Source organism: Hippopotamus amphibius, chromosome 3 (genome assembly GCF_030028045.1).
Source record: "Hippopotamus amphibius kiboko isolate mHipAmp2 chromosome 3, mHipAmp2.hap2, whole genome shotgun sequence".
Taxonomy (NCBI): domain Eukaryota; kingdom Metazoa; phylum Chordata; class Mammalia; order Artiodactyla; family Hippopotamidae; genus Hippopotamus; species Hippopotamus amphibius.
The window spans coordinates 106,635,287-106,656,272 of record NC_080188.1 but is presented as its reverse complement, the minus strand read 5'-3'; the positions used below and the strand labels follow the sequence as shown (position 1 = coordinate 106,656,272).

Below are 20,986 nucleotides of genomic sequence, written 5' to 3'. Positions count from 1 at the left end.
AATCATGGGATTCAGTTACACAGAAGGAGGAGCTCAAGGAGGGCTATTGAGTGATAAATAATCTTGGGACAATCTGTTAACCTTCCCACAAAGAATGGTAAATCCTGCAAAGAAATAAAGTGAGTGTAGAGTTTCCTCTAAAAATGAATATCTAGTGTAACTTCTCATATGGTCTCTGCCATAAAACAGATTTTTAAACCTAGAATGATCCACCTAACACTCTATGTTCCACCTTTAACTATCATCCACCTTTGCCTGCCTGCTTTTCTTTCAGCTCTTCTCTACTCCCCCTCATATGAAAAGCTTATCTGTTTATTTTATTTTTGACAAATCTTGTCATTTTAAATTTGTGACTTATCCATTTGGAGAGTAGAATTGAAGACAGTATCTACTAACAATCTGCTTTACCTCATTTTTAAAAGCACATCTCCTCTGCCTTCTTCATCTTTGCCCTGTCCTGAGAATTTGGGGTTTCCAGGTGCTTGAACAATACAAACTCTCCTGGGAACACAACCACCATCAGATCCTACAGCAGCCACCGAGTGACACACAGCACCCCAAACATCAGCCCCAATCTAAGACACTTAAGACAAAAATACAGACCTTTAAATAATGACCCACCCTCCTTCATTTAGTAACATAACTTCAGGGATTCAGAGTATTCTCAGTGGTGCTTTCCAGAAATTAAAAAAAAAAAAAGAAAGAAAGAAACTGGGATATTTGAGATAATGAAATACAAAATAATTATTTCTGATCATTAGTATTTATCTATTACAAAATATCACAAACATTCATGATGATAACAACAGATTAAGGGTTATAAGTTCATTTCTCAAACCATTAGAACTGGAGCAAGAATGCAAGGAAGAGCTGGAACATATTAAATATATATATTAATATATATTTCTCTCTAAATGCATAACAAATATGTAACACATGTGTTTATGTATGACATTTTTAATTGAGTTGAAGGTGGAGTGTGACTATATCAGGAACCTCCAAAGGTAGTCATATATATCCTAAATCCCAAGTAATATAGCATAATAAACACATGCCATAAAATGTTTGAATATTACAAATAGATGAAGGAAATAGCAGATCTCTTAATTATACATTCAATTAATTGGAAAATTTAATCAAGAATCATATCAAACAACGAGTTTTATTTGAAAAATTCTATAGGAGATTATTGTCTTCAGAAACTTATTTGAAACTGATTGTAAACCTTTCCAGTGGTCATTAAAAATTAAACAAAGTGTTAACATGTGTTATGAAGAAATCACAGCTACAATGGCCCCCAGAAGGAATATTCCATAACATCATGTAACATACTTGTGGGAAGACATTCAGAAGTCTTTCTGAAACCTTGAAAATGTTACTAAGACTAATTAAAGTATGTGGGCTGAGTGACTGAAGGCAGAATGTCCTGCTTGAGCAGTGGAGGAGCTAAGGGTGCTGGGCATGGAGACTACGGGGGCATAGGCTACCATGGAAAGAGAAAATTGATCCTCTCTGGGGGCGTAGCCCCTTTCTCACTTGCACACCTCATATCACTCTGTTTGGCCCTGGAGGATGGCTGGTTAGCCAGAGAGGGTAAGATTCCTCAGGGGAGGAACAACCTAAGACAGGCACAGCTGCAGAGGGGCCAACAGGGGTGGGGCACAGACCTTTAATCCTTCTGAGAGAGGTCTCCTGCCCCCAGGGCTGCTTTGCTCTCCATGCCCAGCTCAAATCTGCACCCTGCTCAGATCCACACCTGCTCAAATTGAACCCAGGAGGCAAACAAAGATCATTGCCCCAGTCATGTGAGGCCTTTGATTGTTTACGGGATTAACCTGGTAGTGTTAGACCCTTAGGCTATGCCAAGAACTCAATAAAAGCAATGTGGGATCAATCAGCAAGGCTCTTTATCTTAGAGGTCTTGAGTCTCCCGGTCCCATCTTTCTCTTAAATCTGTGTTTTCTTGAAGCTTGCAGCACCCATCACGCACCTCGAGTAGCCAAGCTGGTCTCGGCACATACTATGTCTCAATTCCTTATTTTTTGCAGATAAATCATTTCACACTCATCCCTTCTCTTCATTCATGAAATCATGCAACTGAACAATAATGTGGCTGAGTTCATTCTGCTTGGGTTGACACAAGATCCTGTTAGGAAGAAAATAGTGTTTGTCATTTTCTAGATTTTCTATTTAAGGATATTGCTCGGTAACTTGCTGATTATTGCTACCATAAAGACCAACCAGGCACTGGGGAGTCCACTGTACTTCTTCCTTTTCCACTTATCCTTATCTGATGCCTGCTTCTCTACTTCCATAGCACCTAGGATGATTGTGGATGCCCTTTTGAAGAAGACTACTATCTCTTTCAGTGAGTGCATGCTCCAAGTCTTTACATTCCATTTCTTTGGCTGCCTGGAGATCTTCATCCTAATCCTCATGGCTGTAGACTGCTATGTGGCCATCTGTAAGCCCCTGCACTACATGACCATCATGAGTCATCAAGTCTGTGGTGTGCTAATGGCCCTGGCATGGATGGGATCCTGTGTGTATTCTTCAGCTCAGATTTTTCTAGCCTTGAGTCTACCTTTCTGTGGTCCCAATGTGATTGATCACTATTTTTGTGACTTGCAGCTTTTGTTGAAACTTGACTGTACAGACACCTATGTGACCAACCTACTTTTGGTGTCCAACAGTGGGGCCATCTGTACAGTGAGCTTTATCATGCTGATGTTCTCCTATGCTATCATCTCACATTCTCTGAGAAACCACAGTGCTGAAGGGAGGAAGAAAGCCCTCTCCACCTGCACCTCCCACATTATGGTGGTCATCTTGTTCTTTAGTCCTTGCATATTTATATACACACACCCTGCAACCACCTTCTCCACAGATAAGATGATAGCTGTGTTTTATGCAATTGGAACACCTTTGTTCAACCCTCTGATTTACACACTGAGGAATGCAGAAGTGAAAAATGCCATGAGGATGTTATGGAGCAAGAAGTTGGTCTCAAATGACAGAAGATGAATGTAAATTTCAAGATTTCTTCATAGAAAAAGTTCATACAAACTATTATCTTCTTATTATGAAGGTAATATAATTCTTAGGATATGACAGCTAGTGATCTTAGGATTACAGAACAATATGGACACATATACTGGTTAGGCTTGAGTCAATTCTATGTAAAAAAAAGAGACAACATTAGATATAAACAGGTTGAAAGGCTCAATACCTTAGATGTGTCTCTATCTCTCTTACCCATCCAGTATCACTGTGGTTTTCATCTAGTGCATTCTCTGCCCTTCTTCAAGTTGCCTTCTGCGGATTTTGCTCTTAGATACTGTTGCCCTACATTCTTATACACACAACCTAGTAATTTTTATGCCTTCCCTACTTTTTTATTTATTAAACACTTCCATTTCATCATATCTGTTCGTGGCCTTTCAGCTTAGCTTTTCTTCCTGATTAGTACCAGGTTGAAATAATTGTGGGAGCTTCATGTTGTAAGAGACAATATATAATCTAGGATTTTCCCTTCCAAATGTTGGTTGTTCACTCCAAATTTTTAGCATATGCTTACCTAGATTCTTTCTTCTCAAATGGGGATTCACCCTTCTGAGGTAGTTTTTTTATCTTTAATGTGAAGTTTCTACTCAGTATAGTATCTTTAATAAAATCTACTTTGTGCTCCTAATTTGATTTCTTCTAATTTGGGGAGGCAGTATTAAGATTTCTCTTGAATCATACCAATTATGATGTTGTAGCACAGAAGTTCAAAATTAAAAGTGATATGTTTATGTGGGGTGGAAGTAGAGTGTAAACAGTTCATGTTAGTGAATTTCAAAATATTAATAGATTTGAGAAATGAATGAGATAACTCAGAGGTTATTTAGGCTTGAGATAGATTTATTTATATCATAGATATGAATTGTGAATTGCCTATCTTGGAAAGGAAAAACTGTGGAAGCAGTATATATATATTTATTTATTTATATATATACTGTGTTTGCTAGGAATTCAGAAGGAGAAGTAATGGGATGAATAGGTGGAACATGAACAATTTGAGGGAAGGAAAACAATTGACATTCTAATGGTGGATAAATGACATAATGCATTATGTCAAAGCTCATAAAGTCGTACAACAAAAGAGTAAACTCTAATAGAAACTATGTTCTCTGTTTAAAATGTATCAATATTGGCCATCAATTGTAACAAATGCACCACACTAATGGAATATATCTGAAACTAGGAGATTGTGAGGGGGACAAAGTGGGCATATGGGAACTCTGTACTTCTTACATGATTTTCTGTAAACTTAAAAATTCTCTAAAAAAGTAAAGTCTGTTTAAAAAGTTTTATATCCAAAAGAAAGCTCAACATCTCTTTACCACATTTACCATATTTTAAAAATTTGATTAAATTAATTACATAAATACATATTTTATTAAGCCACACAATACCTTCAAATCCTCTACAGTTTACCCTAGTAAGCTATACAAATAATCATTACTGAATAATAATACCATATGTACTGGGCAAAAATTTTTAAATTGAGAAATATTTTTAATTGGCATGCATTAAATTGAATGTTGTTATAGATTAGGGAAAGTTTGGTTTAAAGAGCTTTAGCTATACTCCACAGGATACTCTTTAATAGTTTATATTTACATATTTTGAGAGTTTTCCTCTATTTTATTTCTTTACTTTTTTTTACATACTGCCATCATGGATATTTTCAGGAAAATACATAACTTTTTTTCATCTGTATTGGAATATAAGTGCTTAACAGTATTGTATTAGTTTCTGCTGTACAACAAAGTGAATCAGCTGTATGTATACATGTATCCCCATATTCCCTCCCTCTTGAGCCTCCCTCCCACCCTCCTTATCCCACCCCTTTAGGTCTTCACAAAACATCGAGCTGATCTCCCTGTGCCCTGCAGCAGCTTCCCATTAGCTATTTTATATTTGGTAGTGTATATATGTCAATGTTAGTCTCTCATTAGGTCTCAGTCTCAGCTTCCGTTTATCTCCTTGTGTCCTCAATTCCGTTCTCTACATCTGCCTCTGTATTCCTGCCCTGCCACTAACTTTGTCAGTACCATTTTTCTAGATTCCATATGTATGCAAAACTTAAAGGCTTTTGCACAGCAAAAGAAACCATAAACAAGACAAAAAGACAACCCTCAATAAATAAATAAAAAACAAAAAAACAAAAAAGAAAAAAAAAAAAAAAAGACAACCCTCAGAATGGGAGAAAATATTTGTCAATGAAGCCAAACCAAATCACCCATTATGGCTACAGAAAGGGAGTAAAAGAATACTGGAAGGTGACACCAGAAATAAAATAGGAGGTACCATTTCATAGAATTTATGGGATTTTATCTGGAGTGAAATGAGAACGTATTTCAGTGTTTGTTGCATGGTATGACATTGCTTGACGAGATAACTCTGAACACCTTTCTGAGCATTAAGAATGGATACTGGGAATGTTAGTTGGGAGATACTGTAATAATCTAGAAAAGAGATTATGGTAATTTGAGCCAGGTGAGTAGCAGTGTATAGTCAGAAAATGTCTGCTATGGGCCCAGTTTTAATTCTTGATGGGAGTGCAAAATGGTACATTCACTTTGGATAATGTTCTAGATGATTAGCATAAATTAAACATACACTTAGCATAAATTCCAACAATTTAATTCTTAGCTTCACATTCAGGAGAAAGAATATGTTCTCAAAAGCTTTGCACTATAATGTTCACAGCAGCTTTGTACATAGTAGCCAAGAACCTGAAATAACCCAAATGTGTATTAATAAAAAAGGATAAATTATGGTATACATGTACAATTAAATCTCCCTTAGCAATAAAAAGCAATGAGCTACTGATACACACAACATTAGTCATGAATTACAAAAACATTTTGTTGAGTTGAAATCTTACTTAAAAGAGGATTTCTTTATGGTTTCATTCATATTGAAGTATAGAACTGGCAAAAATAATCTGTTTAGAAAAATAAAACCAAGCAGTGGTTGAATATAAGGGGTGAGGGAGTGAGGATTGTTAAGGAGGCAACATGAGGAAAAGTCCTGGTGTAAAGAAAAAAACATTGCTAAATCTTGTTAAGCACTAGGTTACACAGGTATATTCATTTTTAAATGCTAAATGTTTGAAAAATTGCATAATAATATGTTGGGGAAAATAAATTTTCTTGAGCATCCAATAGTAATAGCTATTTTTTGTTAGTTTAGTTCTTTTTGCTTTCTGAGAGAGAAATAGTGGCTTTTTATTGTTTTCTTTCAGTAGTTTCTTATTACATCATTACGCTGTTCAGTACTATTTTATATGAAAATTATTCTACTTATATTTATTTTTATATCATAATATCCTCATCATCACAAGTTATTACACACTCCTCATGGAGCATTATATTTAACAGGCATATAACATTTCCTCTTAAAGAGCACAGCAGTATTTTAGTAATTTCTTTACTGCTTGAACTACACTTTGTGTCCTGTTTTACACTTTACCGAACATCTTTGTGTAAAGAGGTTTTTTCCACGTTTATTATAATTTGGATGGCAACATCACATTTGATTAATTATATTCAACAATACCTGAGGCTCACTAGATACTAACAGTGATTCTCTTCATACTTTTCTGTGTTAGACTCAATAATGCTCATATATGTTACTCTGGATGACCAAGGTATGTGTTGACCTTTGACCCAGAATGAAACTTTGGAGTCTGGGATGGCAAAGTTGACTTCCAAAGATGTGAACCAATTGGAAAAAGAAATCAAGTTCCCAGATAAGAAGCCCATCTTGTCCTTATTTATTATGGACTATGCCACTAAGGGAACTTAGGGGCTAGGTGCCAGGCAAAGATAACTGGAAAGGTAGAAAAAGGCCAAATCATAAATCCCAAGGGAGAAAGAAGAAAAGAATTAACTTAAAGAGAAAGTTTTGCACAAAAGAATATATAAGACAGGAAATGTGGATTCAAGTGGTGAAGTCTCACAGCTCTGGAGGTTGGAAAATGTGAGATTAAGACCCAGTTATTCAGTTCCTAGTGAGAATCATCTTTCTGGTTTGAAGATGGATGTCTTCTTACTGTATCCCCACATGGATGACAGTAGACAGAAATCAAGATCATTTTTATCCTCTTATAAGTGTTTTATCTCTTTAATTATGGATCTATCATTGTGAAATAATTGCATACCAAAGCCCAACTCCAAATATCATAACATTAGAGATTCAGATGTCAACATATAAAATCAGAAGTAATGCAAATATTCCATTTGTAACAGGGCTATAATTGGATAAAGTATTCAACATACAAGAACAGAAAAGCAATGTAAGCACACAAAAGAAAATTTTAAGAATGACTAAAAATAAATGTTGATCTAGAGGGGTGGGATAGGGAGGGTGGGAGGGAGGCTCAAGAGGAAGTGGATATGGGAATATGTGTATAAATACAGCTGATTTACTTTGTTGTACAGTGGAAACTGGTATAACAGTGTAAAGCTATTATACTCCAATAAAGATCCAAAAAAATAAAAAATAAAAATATAAAAACAAATATTAGACAACAAAAAACACACAAACAAAAAACAAAAATGAAGAATGTGTTTCATTGGCTTACTAGGACACTAGACACTAAGTATATCTCAACAGAATCTTTTAAAATGGGAAGAAAAAATAAAAAAATACTGAAAAAATAAAAACCACACTATCTAAGAACTGTGGGATAACTTCTGATAGTGTAACTTGCACATAACCTAAATACTTAACAAAAAGGGAAGACAAAAGGAGCACTAGAAATAGTTGAAGCAATAGATACTGAGTTCCCTATTTTAAATTCATAAACTAAACCACATATTCAAAAAGATCAGAGAACACTAAGCAGGAAAAATGCCAAAAACAAGCAACACCTGCACATACTGAAACTACTGAAACTAAAAAATTTTTTTAAAATCCTGATATTAGCCAGGGAAAGGAACAACATCTATAGAGAACAAAGAAAGATTTGCATAAGATCCAACTTCTCAGAAATTATGCAAGCCAAGAAGAATACTGAATTAAAGTGTTGAGAGAAAATAACAATCAACCTAGAATTTTATACCCTGCAAGATTATCCTGCAAAAGTGAAGAATAAATACTTTCCCAGACAAACAAAAATGAAGACAAATTGTTGGCAATCTGTCTTACAAATTTACCCAAAGAAAATAAAACAGTAATTTGAAGAGATATGACCACTATATTCATTGACGTATTGTTTACAATACCCAGGATATGGAAGCAACCCAAGTGTCCATAGATAAATGAATAGATAATGTAGAAATGGTATATATATGGAATGCAATATTAGCCAAAAATTGAAGTTTTACCATTGCAACAACATGGATGGACCTACAGGATATTATGTTAAGTGAAATTAGTCAGCAAGAGGAAAAAAAAATATCTTATGGTTTCTTTTATATATGCCCTAAAAAACAAAGCAAAGAAAAAATATAACAAACTCTTTTCTGTTTCTATCTCTCCAGCTTCATATCTTGCTATTTACCATTTAGAAGCTAAGTGTCCAGGACTTCCCTGGTGGCCTGCCAATGCAGGGGACATGGGTTCAAGCCCTGGTCAGGGAAGATCCCACATTCCATGGAGCAACAAAGCCCATTCGCCACAACTACTGAGCCTACAGTCTAGAGCCCAAGAGTGTCAGTCAATTACTGAGCCTGCATGGCACAACTACTGAAGCCCATGTGCCTAGAGCACATGCTGTGCAACAAGAGAAGCCACCACAAGGAGAAGCCCACGAACAGCAACAAAGAGTAGCCCCCGCACTACACAACTAGAGAAAGCCCATGAGGTGCAATGAAGACCCAACAGCCAAAAACAAACAAACAAATAAATAATAAAATAAATCTTTTTTTTTTTCCACTGGGGAAAGCATTTTATTGCAATTCACCATGTATGGTCTCTTTTAAAGAGATTTTATTGCCATTAGAGAGTCATCCAACCATGAAGACACCTTCATTTGAGAAGCTCCAAAGAAGCTCTTGAAATTAACTTCAGGAGAAATCTTGCTTGAAGGGCAGGTTCTTTTTTTTTTTTTTTTTTTTTAATTGTTGGTGTTTATTTTTTTATTTTATTTTTTTATAAATTTATTTCTTTATTTATAATTTTATTGGCTGTGTTGGGTCTTTTTTGCTGTGCACAGGCTTTCTTTTTAGTTGCGGTGAGTGGGGACTACTGTTCATTGTGGTGTGTGGGCTCCTCATTGCCGTGGCTTCTCCTGTTGTGGAGCACAGGCTCTAGGAGCGTGGGTTTCAGTAGTTGCAGCACATGGGCTCAGTGGTTGTGGTTCACAGGCTCTAAAGCTCAGGCTCAATAGTTGTGGTACATGGACTTAGTTCCTTCACAGCATGTGGGATCTTCCTGGAGGAGGGATTGAACCTGTGTTCCCTTCATTGGCAGGCAGATTCTTAACCACTGAGCCACCTAGGTAGCCCCAGTTGGTGTTTTATTTATTTATTTTTTTAATGATTTCTTTATTTTCTTTGAGGTACACCAAGTTCAATCATCTGTATTTATACACATATTCCCATATTCCCTCCCTCCCTTGACTCCCCCCCAACCTCCCCATCCCAGTCCTCTAAGGCATCATCCCTCTTCAAGTTGAACTCCCTTTGCTATACAGCAAATTCCCACTGGCTATCTATTTTACAGTTGGTAGTATATATATGTCTATGTTGCTCTCTCACTTCATCTCAGCTTCCCCTTCACCCCCCATGCCCCCAAAACTCGCGATCTCCAGTCCATTCACTGCATCTGCATCCTTATTCTTGCCTTGTCACTGAATTCATCAGTACCATTTTTAGATTCCGTATATATGAGTTAGCATACAATATTTGTCCTTCTCTTTCTGACTTACTTCACTCTGTATGACAGACTCTAGGTCTATCCACCTCATTACATATAGTTCCATCTCATTCTTTATACCTGAGTAATATTCCATTGTATATATATATGCCACATCATCTTTAGCCATTCACTTGTTGATGGGCATTTAGGTTGCTTCCATGTCCTGGCTATTGTAAATAGTGCTGTAATAAACATTATAGTACATGTTTCTTTTCAGATTAAGGTTTTCTTTGGGTATATGCCCAGTAGTGGGATTACTGTATCATATGGTAGCTCTATTTTTAGTTTGTTAAGGAACCTCCAAATTATTTTCCATAGTAGCTGTACCAACTTACAGTCCCACCAACAGTGCAGGAGAGTTCCCTTTTCTCCACACTCTCACCAAAATTTATTGTTTCCAGATTTTGTGATGATGGCCATTCTGATTGGTGTGAGGTGATACCTCATTGTGGCTTTGATTTGCATTTCTCTGATGATTAGTGATGTTGAGCATCTTTTCATGTGTTTGTTGGCCATCTGTATGTCTTCTTTGGAGAAATGTCTATTTAGGTCTTCTGCCCACTTGTGGATTGGGTTATTTGCTTTTTTGGTATGAAGCTGCATGAGCTGCTTGTATATTTTGGAGGTTAATCCTTTGTCCGTTGTTTCGTTGGCAACTCTTTTTCGCCATTCTGAGGGTTGCCTTCTAGTCTTGTTTATGGTTTCTTTCACTGTGCAAAAGCTTTTAAATTTCATGAGGTCCCATTTGTTTATTCTTGATTTTATTTCCATGATTCTAGGAGGTGGGTCAGAAAGGATCTTGCTTTGAGGTATGTCATAGACTGTTCTGCCTATGTTTTCCTCTAGCAGTTTGATAGTGTCTGGCCTCGCATGTAGGTCTTTAATCCATTTGGAGTTTCTTTTTGTGTATGGTGTTAGGAAGTATTCTAATTTCATTCTTTTACATGTAGCTGTCCAATTTTCCCAGCAACACTTATTGAAGAGGCTGTCTTTTTTCCATTGTATATTCATGCCTTCTTTGTCAAACACAAGGTGCCCATATGTGTTTGGGCTTACTTCTGAGTTCTCTATTCTATTCCATTGATCTTCCTTTCTATTTGTGTGCCAGTACCATACTGTGTTGATCACTATGGCCTTGTAGTATAGTTTGAAGTCAGGAAGCCTGATTCCACCAACTCCATTTTTCCTTCTCAAGATTGCTTTGGCTATTCGGGGTCTTTTGTGTTTCCATACAAATCATAAGATTTCTTGCTCTAGTTCTATGAAAAATGCCATTGGTAATTTGATGGGGATTGCATTGAATCTGTAAATTGCTTTGGGTAGTACAGTCAGTTTCCCTATGTTGATTCCTCCAATCCAGGAACATGGTATGCCCCTCCATCTGTTTGTGTCGTCTTTGATTTCTTTCATCAGTGTCTTAAAGTTTTCTGCATACAGATCTTTTGCCTCCTTAGGCAGGTTTATTCCTAGGTATTTTATTCTTTTGGTTGCAATGATAAATGGGAATGTTTCCTTAATTTCTCTTTCAGCTCTTTTGTTGTTAGTCTACAGGAATGCAAGATATTTCTGTGCATTAGTTTTGTATCCTGCTACTTTACTAAACTCATCAATTAGTGCTAACAGTTTTCTGGTAGAGTCTTTAGGGTTTTCTATGTATGATATCATACCATCTGCAAAGAGTGACAATTTGACTTCTTCTTTTCCAATTTGGATTCCTCTTATTTCTTTTTCTTCTCTGATTGCTGTGGCTAACACTTCCAAAACTATGTTGAATAATAGTGGTGAGAGTGGACACCCTTGTCTTGTTGTTGTTCTTAGAGGGAATTCTTTCAGTTTTTCCCCATTGAGAACGATGTTGGCTTTTGGTTTGTCATATATGGCTTTTATTATGTTGCGGTAATTTCCTTCTATGCCCACTTTCTGAAGAGCTTTTGTCATAAATGGATATTGAACTTTGTCAAAAGCTTTTTCTGCATCTATTGAGATGATCATATGGTTTTTATCCTTCAATTTGTTGATATGATGTATCACGTTGATTGATTTGCATATATTGAAGAATCCTTGCATCCCAGGGATAAACCCCACTTGATCATGGTGTATGATTTCTTTAATGTGCTGTTGGATTCTGTTAGCTAGAATTTTGTTGAGGATTTTTGCATCTATATTCATCAGTGATATTGGTCTATAATTTTCTTTTTTGGTGACATCTTTGCCTGGTTTTGGTGTCAGGGTGATGGTGGTCTCATAGAAGGAGTTTGGGAGTGTTCCACCTTTTGCAATATTTTGGTAGAGTTTGTGAAGAATAGGTGTTGGCTCTTCTCTAAATGTTTGATAGAATTCGCCTGTGAATCCATCTAGCCCAGGGCTTTTGTGTGTTGGGAGATTTTTAATCACTGCCTCAATTTCCATACTTGTGGTTGGTCTGTTCATAGTTTCCATTTCTTCCTGGTTCAGTCTTGGAATATTGTATTTTTCTAAGGATTTATCCATTTCTTCCAGTTTATCCAATTTATTGGCATATAGTTGCTTGTAGTAGTCTCTCATGATCTTTTGTACTTCTGTGGTATCCGTTGTTACTTCTCCTTTTTCATTTCTAATTCTGTTGATTTGCATCTTCTCCCTTTTTTTCTTGATGAGTCTGGCTAATGGTTTATCAATTTTATTAATCTTCTCAAAGAACAAGCTTTGAGTTTTATTAATTTTTGATATTCCTTCCTTCCTTTCTTTTTCATTTGTTTCTGCTCTGATCTTTATGATTTCCTTCCCTCTGCTCACTTTGGGGTTTCTTTGTTCTTCTTTTTCTAATTGTTTGAGGTGTAAGGTTAGATTGTTTATTAGATATTATTCTTGTTTCTTAAGGTAGGACTGTATTGCTATAAACTTCCTCTTAGAACTGTTTTTGCTGTGTCCCATAGGCTTTGGGTTGTTGTGTTTTCCTTGTCATATGTTTTTAGATATTTTTTGATTTCCTCTTTGATATCTTTAATTATTTCTTTTTTGTTTAATGGTGAATGGTTTAGCCTCCACGTGTTTGTACTTTTTGCAGTTTTTTTTTTTTTTTTTTCCTGTATTTGAAATCTAGTCTCTTGGTGTTGTGGTCTGAGAAGATGCTTGATAGGATTTCAATTTTCTTGAATTTGCTGAGGTTTGATTTGTGACCCAAGATGTAATCTATCCTAGAAAATGTTCCATGTGCACTTGAGAAGAAAGTGTATTCTGTCATTTTTGGATGGAATGTCCTATAAATATCAATTAAGTGAAGATGGTCTTATGTGTCATTTAAAGCTTGTGTGTCTTTATTTATTTTCTGCTTCAATGATCTGTCCATTGAAGTAAGTGGGGTGCTCAAGTCTCCCACTATTATTGTGTTACTGTTGATTTCCCCTTTTATGGCTGTTAGCATTTGTCTTATGTATTGAGGTGCTCCTATTTTGGGCACATAGATATTTACCATTGTGATATATTCTTCTTGGATGGATCCCTTGATCATTATGTAGTGTCCTTCCCTCTCTCTTTTAAGATTCTTTACTTTAATGTCTAATTTGTCTGATATGAGTATTGCTACTCCAGCTTTCTTTTGACTTCCATTCACAAGGAGTATCTTTTTCCATCCCCTTACTTTCGGTTTGTATGTGTCCCTTGGTCTGAAGTCGGTTTCTTGTAGGCAGCAAACCGAAGGGTCTTGTTTTTGTATCCATTCAGCCAGTCTGTGTCTTTTGGACTGAGCATTTTATCCCTTTACATTTATGGTGATTATTGACAGGTGTGTTCCGATTACCATTTTCTTAATTGTTTTGGGTTTGTATTTGTAGGTGTTTCCTTCTCTTGTGTTTCCTACTTAGAGAAATTCCTTGAGAACTTGTGGTAAGGCTGGTTTGGTGGTGCTGAATTCTCTTAACTTTGGCTTGTTTGTAAAGCTTTTGATTTCTCCATCAAATATGAATGAGATTCTTGCTGAATAGAGTGTTCTTTGCTGTAGTTTTCTCACTTTCAGGACTTTCAGGATATCCTGCCATTCCCTTCTGGCCTGCAGAGTTTCTGTAGAAGGGTCAGCTGTTATCCCTATGGGTTTTCCTTTATATGTTGTTTGTTGCTTTTTTCTTACTGCTTTTAATATTTTTCCTTTGTGTTTAATTGTCATTAGTTTAATTAATATGTGCCTTGGTGTATTTCTCCTTGGGTTTATTCTGTATGGGACTCTATGTGCTTTTTGGACTTGGTTAATTATTTCCTTTCCCATGTTGGGGAAGTTTTCCACTATAACCTCTTCAAGTATTTTCTCAGACCCTTTCTTTTTTTTTTTTTTTCTTCTTATTCTGGGATGCCTATAATTCGAATATTGGGGTGCTTAATGTTATCACTGATGTCTCTGAGACTGTCTTCTATTCTTTTTATTCTTTTTTCTTTTTCCTGCTCTATGGCAGTTATTTCCCCCATTCTATCTTCCAACTCACTTATTCATTTTTCTGCCTCAGTCATTCTGCTGGTTATAGCATCTAGAGTATTTTTATTTTCAGTTATTTTGTAATCCATTGCTGTTTGTTTTTCTGAGTTCTTATGAACTGTTTCTTGTAATTTCTCTATTTTGTTATTGAGATTTTGTATCATTTTTACTATCATTACTCTGAATTATTTTTCAGGCATTTTTCCTATTTCCTCCTCATTTATTTGGTCTTGTGGGTTTTTTTCCTGCTCTTTTGCCTGCACGGTGTTTCTTTGTTTCCTCATGGTAGTCCAAACTTTTGGGCTTGCTTGTCCTGGCAATAGAGGGTTTTATAGAAGCATGTCCAAGCCCCAAACTAATGTCCAAGTGCTGGGTTAAACAAATACTAATTCTAGGAAACACATACATGTATAAGACACACAATTACTGAATCCATTAGGACATAAGTCTCTGGAAAGACCTGACTGAAGAATACCAGTGTGCTATCAGATATTCAAGGAGAAACCCAACAGAAATTCAAAAACAAAACAGAACAAAATAGAAAAAAAAAAAGCACAAACATACAAATAAACAAACAACACCTTACACATACAAACACTAATCCAGGAAGATATTGTAAGCTAGGATCAAATATAAAAAAGAGCTAGAGTACCACCAGACAGGATGGAGATTCTCAGAATGAAATTATTCAATTGTACTAAGAACTAAGATAAAGACAAAAACCTAATATTAAATACCATGGTGGTGTGTCATCTGGAGAATAGAGCAATTAGTCTGAGCAGATCGATAGTGTTGCTTATAACTAAGTTAAGATAAAATAAACTAAAAGTGGATGCAAGACAGGGGAACAGAGGAGCGTAGTGTGATTGGAAATATGCAAATAAAAAGAAAAGAATAGAAATGTATAAAAGATAGAGATGAAAGGAAGGTAGGAGAGATATATTGTCCATGCTACCAAAAACTTAGCTAGAAATAGAAGTATATAAAAAGGCAAAAAAATAAAAATAAGGAAAGAATAAAAAATAGAATTAAAATAATATGTTATAAAACTTGTAGAACCTTAGAGCTAAGATAGTAACTAATAAAGGAAAGAAAAAAAAAAGAGAGAAAAAAAATCCAGAACTGATCCCAGAATGGACCAGTTCAATAGGATTGATACTAATATTTCTCTTTCCTTAGGGTTTCAGCTGTAAGTGTCCTTCTACTCACCTTGGGTTTTTTGTGTTATTCTGTGACCAACAGAGCTTCCTTTATTGTTCATCTGTAAGTGTTGGTGTGTGGGGAGGGAGAGGGTACAATAGTGGCTCCTTCCCCTGGGAGTGAATGAGCAGTGGCACACTGTGGTTTCAGTCAGCCTTGGAGGTGCCTGTTGCAGAGGGATGCTGGTGGCTCAGGTGTAAACAGAAAGTCTCAGAATTGGGCCTCTCTTGGTGTTTTTTTGTTTTTTTTGTTTTTTCTCGGCCGCCTCCCTGCTGCCTGTGTTCCAAGGGGTTTTAATCTAGTCCCGCCCGAGTGCCTGAGGGTACTTGTTATCCCTGAGCACCTTAGGTGGCCCACAGAGCATCTCTCCACTGCCTGTTGCAGGCACTGAAAGAGAGAAAGAGGCTATGCCCTTGGCTCCTTCCCCCTACCCATAAGCCTGCAGCATACAGCTGCCATCATAGCTGGGCAGCTCTCAGGGGCAGGCACTCCTCGCCATGGATCTCTTCCCTCCTGTCCTCTCGGTCCATCACCTTACTAACAACAATTTTTCTGACCCTGAACCAGCTCTCCAGTTCCCATGCTCCCACTCCCGGACCCTCTGTTCAGCTCTGAAGCCACGTCTCAGTCCGGGAATGCTGAGCTGAGGTGTGGACCCTCAGTGTGTTTCTCACTCCCTCCTGTCTGCCACAGTTCCACCGCTTCACCCTCTTTGAGCTGTCCTAGATGCCTCCCTACTGGTTATGTCAGGATCCTTGCGCTCCTTTCTGGTGTCTGACATCATCTGCTGGTGTTCATTTGGTTCTCTGTGGGAATTGTTGTGACTTTTGGTGCATTCCCAATGCATCTGTGGAGAGGGATGCATTCCATGTCCCTCTACTTCACCACCATATTTTCTCCAATCTCTAAAATAAATCTTTAAAAAAAAAAAAAAAAAAAAGATAAATGCCCAGCATATTGCCTGGAATGCAGTAGACATTCCATAAATAATTGTTGAATAAATTGTTGTTTTAACAACAACAGATATGTCAGATTCATTAGGATTTGCTGTATATATTGCACTTTCTGGCCTTTGGTACATATTCCCTATCCTAAGTTACTCTTACTCCAACCAATGCCTATTCACTCTGCTGACTCTTTTTTATCCTGTGAGTCCCATTTTTGATGTCTTTTCAATCTGGAATCTTTTCTGAACCCCCAGGTCTTTGTTGTGTGTCCCTTAAAAGTGCTTTCTGAGTAAATATTCTGTGCTTCCACTGTCTTGCTGTTTATAACAGTGTTGTAATTTTCTGCTTTTGGTGGGGGGGGAGGGGATTGCTCAATGGATCTAAGCTCTGTGAAGGTATGACTCAGGTTTTTCTTTATTCATGGCTGAAGCCCCAGCAACCATCAATGTTTGTGATACATTCCTTGGACTGAAAAATATTTATTATTTAATGAAGGAAGAATGGATGAAATTAATTGAATATATTTATCCTCTAGTTGGTTTTTGTGTAGATGGAGCTACATATTTAAAGAAAAAAATAGCTTTTCATAATGAAATGTTACCAAAAGGAACTGATTGACAGAGAAATATAGCAAAAACAGGATGATGGAATCTTGCTTACAACTGGGAGATTATCAAGGTAAACTCTGTTCACAAGATAACAGGCTCACTTTCAATTTCTTCGTCATTCCTAGTTTAAGCAGAAGGAAAACAAATTGTAGTTTCCAAAAGAGATATACCTAGAATTCTTCTCTGTGTCTTAAACAGATAAAGGTAGAAAAAATTTTCTAGTCTCCAATATTACATTTTTGTTCTATATTTTTTTGAATTTATTCATCTTCCCTTATACTTACACTCATTCATTCAGTATTTATCACAAACCAGACTTCATACTAATTGTAGAAAATATGTTAGCAAGTAGGTAATTATTTTATAGAGTAGGACTTTTAATTTATTCAGTAAATTAAAATTCCTGTCTGACATTAAAATATTATTTTACTTGAATCATCACTCTTTTTGATGGGTTATCAGCATAAGATGGTGACAAGAGCAAAATATGAAATGATTCTGAATGCAACAAGGACATTTAGACACATGCATGATATTCCTTACCCACCCGTTAGAGGTTAAATGGTGCATTGCTTTAAACCCCCAAAGAAGTTACACAGCACAGTGTTACAGCCAGCATATTACCATCAACTATGACACGTAAAAATGGGCAGTATCATTAATGAAAAATATTAGAAATTAACAATATGTAATGAACTTGAATATATAATAGTATATATATAATATATACAAATGCATAACTATATATGCAATAATAAACATAATTGTATATAATCCACAATAGTAATAAATATATAATATGTAATCAATTTATATAGATAGATAGATAAACAGATTCCAGCATGGGCACTGCCTCAATGAATGGTAAGTGGTATAATTAAGCTACTTTTCTATCATCCCTGCTCAGCATATATCTCAGCAGCTAAGAACATGATCTGAGAGATCAGCTAGATACAGGTTACCCGTTCTTCAATATTCCTCTTTTGGAACTTTCTCCTTTCTGATTGTTTAATCACCTGTAAAATGAAGATAATACTAGTGCCTATTTATTTGGATTGTTACAGAGATTACTGCTCAATATCAGTTTTTTTATTTATTTTATTAATGAATATACATTGATGAAGCTAGAAAAACTAAGGCCCAAGTTGGTATATGCCGAGACCAGCTCGGCGACTCAGGGCGAATGACGGCTGCCGCAAGCTTAAAGAAGCACAAACACAGATTTAAGAGAAAGATGGGACCAGGGGACTCAAGACCTCTAGGATCAAGAGCCCCAATGATTCATCCCACGTTGCTTTTATTGAGCTCTCGGCATTCAGGAAGTAAGATAGCATGAGGTTCTCACACTCCAATTTCCGTCCCACAATCAATGTTTTCTTTGAAGTAACCAAATTTCTTTTTGTACATCTTTTTGTACAAAGGGCCTCACATGATTGGGGGCAGTGGTCTTTTGCAAGAACAGCAGAAGGACAATCAGTGCATGCTCAAGCAGCATTCTAACCTGCGCTGACCTGGCATTCCTAAGCCCTCACCATTAGCTCCTCCGCTGCTCAAGTAGGACATCCTGCACCCAGTTGCTTGGCGCACATACTTTAATTACTTTTAGCCATATTTTCTGTAATATTTTCAAGGCTTCAGAAAGACTTCTGAATGTTTTCCCACGGGTATAATATTCCAAGTATGCATAAGTAGTCTGGTGCTAAGTTTTCCTTACTTTTTTGAACTCATTTCTTCTCCCACTTGCAGAATCTATGATTCATAGTGGTTATTTTTTTTTCCTTTATCTCATAGGTACTCTTTTCTGAAATCATCAACAGTGTCCTTTTGACCTTTGCATCAGTAGAATCAATGCTGGGCTCCACACACCTTTCATTTATCACCTGCAATAGCTTTCCTACTACACAAATTCCTAATGGCATTTTTCATCTGAGCATTTCTCAAGGTATAGATTAAGGGATTTAACATGGGAGTTATCATAGTGTAGAATACTGTAACTGCTTTGTCAATAGGTAAAGTAGCTGCTGGTCTCAGGTACAAAAATAAGCAGGGCACAAGGAAGAGTGTGACTGCTATGATGTGGGAGACACAAGTAGAGAGGGCCTTGCACCTTGCTTCCAAGCTTTGGGTCCTTAGGGAGAACAGAATGATCACATAGGAGCCAATCAAGAGGAGGAAATTCAACAGACAGAGGAAACCACTGTTGGCAGCAACAAAGAACCCTAGAGTGTGGGTATCAGTTAAGGCAAGATCAAGCAAGGGATTCAGGTCACACATAAAGTGATCTATGACATTAGGGTCACAGAAGGGTAATTGGAGGATGAAGAGGATCTGTATGGTTGCATGAAGAAAACCTCCCACCCATACTACTCCAATTAGCAACCCAGACACCTACCAGTTCATGATGATTGTATAGTGCAGGGTCTTGCAGATGGCCACATAGCAGTCATAGGCCATCACAGTAAGCAGGATGACATCAACACCTCCAAATAAATGTTCCCCAAAGATTTGTGTCATGCATTCATTGAAGGGGCTGATTTTCTTGTCATGGAGTGAATCTACAATCAGTTTAGGGGTATTGACACAAGAATAGCAGGCATCAATAAAAGAGAGATGGGCCAGGGAAAAGTACATGGGGGACCCCAATGATGGGCTGGCAGTGATAGTCACCAAGGTGAGCACATTTCCTACCATAGAGACAATGTAGACCACCAAAAACATAACAAATATGAGCTTCTGTATCTTTGGATTCTCTGTGAGTCCCAGGAGAATAAACTTGGTCACACTGTTCCTATCCTCCATGTATCTCATGTTACGGTTAATTCAGTTACCTGAAAAAAAAAATCACTTTTTATTAGCTCAAACTTCAGTTCATTAATCTTCCCCACGCAATAAACAATAAATGCCTAAACTCTATTGAGTTCTGAATTCTTAGGAGATTTTTTTTCTTTTGATATAGGAAACAAAGTTTCTGATCTCTTAAAGTTAACTTAAATCCTCTCCTGAGGGAAAGTAAAGATTATCATTAGAGCTGTGAGGAACTTTTTTAAACACATAGGCAGGAGATCATCTGTCACAGTTAATCATGTGAAATGACTCAGAGCCTAATGTGATTTAATAGATCTCACATATAGTGGTATCCAAGCTCGAAATGAGATGTAGAAAATGGACATAAAGTCTATGAATGCAAAGCCAAGGGAGTTTTCCTTTATTCTTAGGAAATGGGAAACCATACAAGGTAATTAAGAACATGAGAGTAAGGATGAAGAAGGATTTGAGAAAGAGGGAATTTTGGATATAATTCCAGGAGAGATCTTTGTGACTTGATGAACTGGGCTGAGTTTCAGTAAGTGGATGGAAGACACAAAGGAACACTAGTATCAGACTTATTTATAGGAAATTACATAAATAATAATGGAGCATTGGTGATGGGGACATAATGAACAGAGATGGGATCTACTGTAATAGAATTGATAAGCATGTTTCCTAAATCTGATAAGTTTATAATAGCTACTAAATATACTTTTAATGATCAAGTGTTATATGCATGGCATGATTGCAACCTGTGTGGATGCTATTATTTCATCCACTTAATAGATGAGAAACAATTTTAGTATATAACAGTATGCATTATTATGACAGTAGTAATAATAACATTAACTAAAACATACTGAACTGTTAACATTTACCCATGCAATAAACTGAGGAAGAATCATCTCCAACTTTAAAGAAGCCATGGAGACCACTATTTTATGCACAGCAGTTGATACCAGGAAGACTTCTTCATATTTATACTTAGACTAAACAAGTGATGGTTTATATCATTTAATATTCATATTTACATATTTTTGTGTGTGAAGTGTATTTAAATGTTT

At 36.6% G+C, this 20,986-nt stretch overlaps 2 pseudogenes; one reads left to right on the top strand and one right to left on the bottom strand.

Moving 5' to 3' along the window:
• The first annotated feature begins 2,091 nt into the window (after nt 1-2,091).
• On the top strand, nt 2,092-3,024 carry LOC130849964 (olfactory receptor 4C16-like; annotated as a pseudogene).
• A 15,959-nt stretch (nt 3,025-18,983) lies between these two features.
• Nucleotides 18,984-19,922, bottom strand: LOC130850076 (olfactory receptor 4C46-like; annotated as a pseudogene).
• Nucleotides 19,923-20,986: the final 1,064 nt, after the last annotated feature.